A 6000-nucleotide genomic window follows, 5' to 3' on the forward strand; every position below is an offset into this window, starting at 1 on the left:
GACACGCACTTGTCGAGGACAAGTGGGAGATTGTTGGAATATGTGTCATCCGACAATAATGCGATCACAACTGTTGATCATGATGATCACATGTTTAAGTCTCATTATAAAGAATACAATTGGGAAGTAATATTTTACTGTCAACTGGTCCACACATATCGGTAATGATTGGCTGACTAGAGTTTGACATTACTGTCGTGCGACGGTGGTGATTAGTTGATCCCCTAGGTCATACCTATAGGGCAACACTCTTAATTGATCATTTAATTGATCGTATAACGTTACGAGTCAAATAAATTATTTAAAATTGACGGAGGATTTTGGAAGTAATATTTACGTATCTCATTGAAATTTGATTAAATGAGATACGGTCTAAATAATCGAATTATTTCATTACTCAGATGAAATTATTGTTTAAGGAAACAATCAAAGTTGAATGAATTATTATAAATACATATTATTGTGAATAATAATTGGTAAAATATTTTGGTACAAGTAATTGCGAATTACTAGGTTGATTTTGTATATGACGTATTTTTTATTAATACGCTGATTTTTAATAAGTTAAAAATACATAACAATTTTATGTGACATATGACATGTGACATATTGACAAAATGACAAAAATAAAATGCATTCCATTTTACACATATGTACCGAAATTAAGGGAGAATTAGGATAATATTATGTTTATTATTTGAGTGGTAAACATGATGATTTCCCTAATTAACTAGCCATGCAAACCTAGTGTCCATTGTGAAGAGCAACTAGAGCATGCATTGGCTCCCTTCCCTTCCCCATCCACCCGGTTTTTGGAGAGGAAAAACCACTTTGGTTTTTCCTCTTATTTTACCTAATATACACAAAATGTTTGGTCATTCATTCATTTGAACATTATTCATTAAAATAGTTTAGAGAGATAAAATATTTCTTCTTCCTTTTCTCATCTCTTAAACCGGTTTTTAGGAGACCAAAATCAAATTTATTTTAGGTCATTTTATGCTAAATTAATATTGTACTAGTATTCATAATATTAATTTTATTAAGAGTGTGCTTTGGGTATTAAGCTTTGGGAGAGATCCTATACTTGGATCTTAGTTCTTCCATCAAGGAAAGCACAAGAACAAGAGAGAAGGAGATCTCTCTTGTGCCCTAATAAACCGAAAATCCAATGTAAGATAAAGATTTCTTCTTTATATTGTTTAATAGTTTGCATGCATAAGATCACCAATTAATTTTATGATTAAATTAACATAACACATATATGAATATGTTAAGTATATAGATCTACTTTTCTTTCAGTTCAGGCATCCCACAAATGCTTGGTGGTGACTCCGAACATCTCTAATCGTTTCGAGACCCTTACCGAGACGAAACCGACCGATCTAAAACGATCTGGTCGAAAACATTTTTACGCCGCCGAGCGTGGCTTTCAAAAAGGCCGTTGTGCGTCCACAGATTAAAGTGGGCTCGTAGGTGAGCTGTGTCCACACAAGGACTTGCTCCTTCTCTGTCAGACAGTCAACAGCAGTGTGACCGTCATTACTCCCACATCTCTCACAAGTAACGGCTTCCTGACTGGTCAACAAGTGAACCGTTTGTTGATCACCAACAGTTAGCAACTCCAGCTTATCAAAACGGGCATTCATGGCTTCCAGCTGAGCCAGAACTGCACTATCTACTGAAGAGACAGTACGAATACCTCCTCTCGGGTTCCCATATTCAGCACAATGGGTAGCCATTTCGTCTATGATACCTCATCCCTTATCATCGTCATTGTTCTTCTGAAATCGCCCATTAGATGAGGTGTCCAATATGGCACGTGGTCATCATACAACCCATTGTAGAACTGGTTGCATAAAAACCACTGATCAAACCCATGATGAGGAAGAGACCTCACCAACCTTTTGAAACGGCACCAAGCTTCATACAAGTTCTCGTCAGGTGTCTGCTTGAAACTCGTAATTTTCTCTCTCAGATGATTAGTTCGTTGTAGAGGAAAATACCTTTTCTAAAAAGCAAGGGCCAGGCTCTCCCAGTCAGTAATACCGGCTGCAGTACAATCAAGATCAGTGAGCCATTCACGAGCTCTCTCGGTCAGATAAAAAGGAAACAGGACTTCCTTAATCTTATCCTGGGTCACTCCCTTAGTGGCGGGAATGGTAGAGTAATAGCCAGTAAACACCTCCATATGTTTTCGCGGATCTTCACCCGCCACACCCCGATACAGATTTCGTTCGACCAAATTGATATAGGACGGTCGAATGTCAAAAGTATTACCATCCTCGGTCGCAAGACTGAAACCTTTAGGGATCGAGGCAGCTGTGGGCTCTGAGTTACTCGCAATATTAGGCATCTTTACTGGCTTCCTTTTAAATCTTTTTTCGCAGTTACGGATCTTCTACAAACAGAAAATGTTGTAGCTCGGTTTCAAAAGTACTCAAGTCTTCCTTTTAAATCTTTTTTCGCAGTCTTGGTCTATGCCGAAAGGATATCTTTGGCTCAGGATCAGCTGGGACTAATTCTGACCTGCTAGACCTGGGCATACACAACACTGAAAGAAATAAGTGAGAAATGTCTCAATGAATAAGAATTCCCTGAGAGGAAAAGAGACAAACGAAACAACACAGACAGACAGGGCTATTGCCTCTCCGGCAACGGCGCCAAAATTTGATACGGTCGTTATGTACCAAAAATAATACCTAGATATAACTAACAGATGCTTGTGATAAGTAGGGTCGATCTCCACAGGGAGCTAAGGTATCTATCTGTAGGTCCGTCTATCTAAGTCACAAATGGGGGTTTCAAATTTGGTTTTCTAAACTACTAAAGGTTAAGGGGCAAGAGAAATAAAGCAAGAGCAATAAGAATAGAAAATGATACATAAGTGATCAGATAAAACAGAGTATGTCAGGACTTCGGTTCATCATGGCAATTTATCGACTCAGTAAAATATAGCCTAGACAATCTACTGTGAGAAGGGCAAGGGAAAGGTCCTTCCAGTCCGATATCCACCCTAGACTTCTGCTAACTTAACTACCGTCCTCATTAGGGTAGTCTACTGTTCATAGCAGGTCTGTTTATTCCAATCTTCCGATCCAGGAACAAAGTTAACCAAATTAATGTTATTAAGAAGCGTGCATTCAACTAAATATGTTACAGTTATATTGCTACGGTCACAGATTCTCACATGTAAATTACCTAGTCTATTCACTACATCATCACCACACTACCATGGATCCCCTAATCCTAACATAAAGAGATTAGTTGCTCATGTTCTTAATGCAATCAACAATAATAACAATAAGCATACTAATTAGAGACATAGTGAAAGAATAATAATAATAAAGCATAAATAAAAATATATAGGAGAACAATAAATAAGAGCAAGCAAGAATTAAGATTAAGATTAAGAGTAAGGAGGGATTACAAAGTTTTAATCCGGAGATAAAAGAGGCAAAGAATTTTCAGCAGTAAATTAGAGGAAAGAACGTAATTAAGAGCCTGAGTGATTAAGAAAAAGTTCAGAAGTAATTAAGAGTATGAAGTCCTCCTTATGACCTAATTACGACTCCCTTATATAGGGGCGTAAAAATTAACATAAGTAAACCTATCACGGATTAATAAAACCCGTATATTACAGCAAACCACTGGATCGAGTCATTTCAAACTACTCGATCGAGGACTTCTCCAGCAAATCAGTTCGATCGAACAAAATGACCACTCGATCGAACTCTTCCAATAAAGCTCATTTCGATCGAGTCTGGAGAACTACTCGATCGACCTCTAATATCTGCCAAAGCACTCGATCGACTTCCAAAACATCTCGATCGAGTATTTTCTACTGAGATCAGCACCAAACTTGTCATGCTAGCTTCCATTGACCTCCCTTCACGCATCCCGAGGTACGACTTCCGCTCTAAGTCTCCGTCTCCTTACAATGCATGCTAAATGGGACGAATAAGATGTGATTCCACTACTTTAAGGTCCATTTCTGCAATTAAGACAAAACAAACCAAAGTAGCCAATTCGGGGCATTTTGCAATTTAAAGCGATATAAATGGCATAGAAATGCGTGCAATAAGAGGCTAAAAAGTTTATATAAATTGCACGTATCTTTTTCCATGATAATGAGTGAGTAGTTCCCTAACTAGGGTTAGTGGGGGATTAGGGTAGTTAATCATGGGGTTGATCTTTACTTAATACGTTCATATGAATGCTTTCTTGTTGTAGTTTCAACTTATGGACATGTTATGCTTGCTGAAATGCTTGATTGACAACCTAGCATGATTCTCTTATCCTTTCAACAAGACTTGTAAGACATAAACTAACTCAAGGCTTGTTAGACCATGCATATAGTTGAATAGGGAGGACTAAGTCGATGTAGGTGTTATAAAGTCTTGATCGACTCGGCTCCGAGACCTAAAACTCCCTAGGAATTGTAAGATATAAACTAACTCGATTCCATTACAACAATAAATTGCTTGCACCTATGTAACTTATTTATGCGATCTCATCATGATTCACCTATGAACCCATGACACGCTACTGTTTTAATTAATTGTTTACATCCCCATTTACTTACCTTGGTTTGTTTTCCATTTGTTTACATTTCCATTATTAAGTAGTTTAGATTACATTCTCAACTAAAACCAAATTGTGACATAAGACATAGCTACTTGCATTTGATAGCTTGGTTCAATACCCGTCCCTTGGGATCCGACCTCTACTTACCGCTCTACTAAGAGTAGTTTGTTGAGATTATAAATAATGTTTGAGAGCGTTGACGACATGTTACATCAGGAATCTATTACACAACTTGGTGCCGATCTTAGAGCACAATTGAGTTCCCACATGGATACTGTCAACCTAAATCTTAAAGAGATCATAGCTCAAGTGCAAAAAGCTTCCAAACCGACTCATCAAGTTAATGCTATGGTAATGGCACCATCGTTACCAAATGAAGTTTGTGAGAGTTGGGTACTTTTGGACATGATCAAAGTGAATGTGGAGGGACAAGTGAACAAGTCAACACTTTTCAAGCCTATAGAAATGGTACTCCGTATTCCAACTTCTACAATGAGAATACGAAATTTCATCCCAATGTTTTATACAAAAGTCAAAATGTCTAAAATCCAAACCAAAACCAGTTTATGTGCTAGCACCACTAAGGAACAAAAATCAACAACAAGGCTTTTAGAGGCCTTTCTTCAATCAAGAACTAAAAGGATTTCAATCCCAACCTCCTTACAATCAAAACCAACATTTCACACCTGATGATCAATCCTTTGATATGCAAAAAGCGGTTTTGCAAATGCCAAAAAATCAATAAGATTTATTTAACCAAATACAAAAAGATTGTCAAGTAAAGGATATCGCCATCAACAACATATTAGCACATAAGAAGATATTAGAAACCCAAATGTCTCAAATGGCCTCATCTAACTGACAAAGGCAAAAGGGTAACTACCACCTCAAGGTAATCCCCCTACTAAACATAAAACCACTTATGTCATCCACTAGAGGAGAGGCAAACACTATGAGAGCCCGATGGAGCCTATTGAGGAGAATATTGTTGAGGTAAGGAACAAGGATAAAGGGGTGGTGGGAGGAAAAGTGTTGGAGAAAAAGAAAGAAGAGGATACATGGAAGAAAAATGAGAAGGTAGTGGAACCCACTAGAAATGAAGCTTTGAAGAAAAAATAAAAAAGGATGAAGAGGAACATATCATTGTTAGGATACCTTTTCCTAGTCGACAAGCAATGCCTAAGTTTGACAAGCAACTTGAGAGATTCATGGAAATTGTCAAGAACTTGAAGGTATCTATTCCTTTCATGGAGCTAATCACACATGTGCCGGCATATGCAAAATACATGAAGAATTTTATTACATAAAAGAGGTCAATTGCTAAGATGAAAACCATGTCCTTTGCCGATACAAGTAGTGCGATCCTCCAAGGCAGTAAACTCTTTTCCTAAGCTAAAGGTCCCCGAAAGCTTC

The sequence above is a fragment of the Silene latifolia genome, chromosome Y (assembly GCF_048544455.1).
Source record: "Silene latifolia isolate original U9 population chromosome Y, ASM4854445v1, whole genome shotgun sequence".
In the NCBI taxonomy this organism is placed as follows: domain Eukaryota; kingdom Viridiplantae; phylum Streptophyta; class Magnoliopsida; order Caryophyllales; family Caryophyllaceae; genus Silene; species Silene latifolia.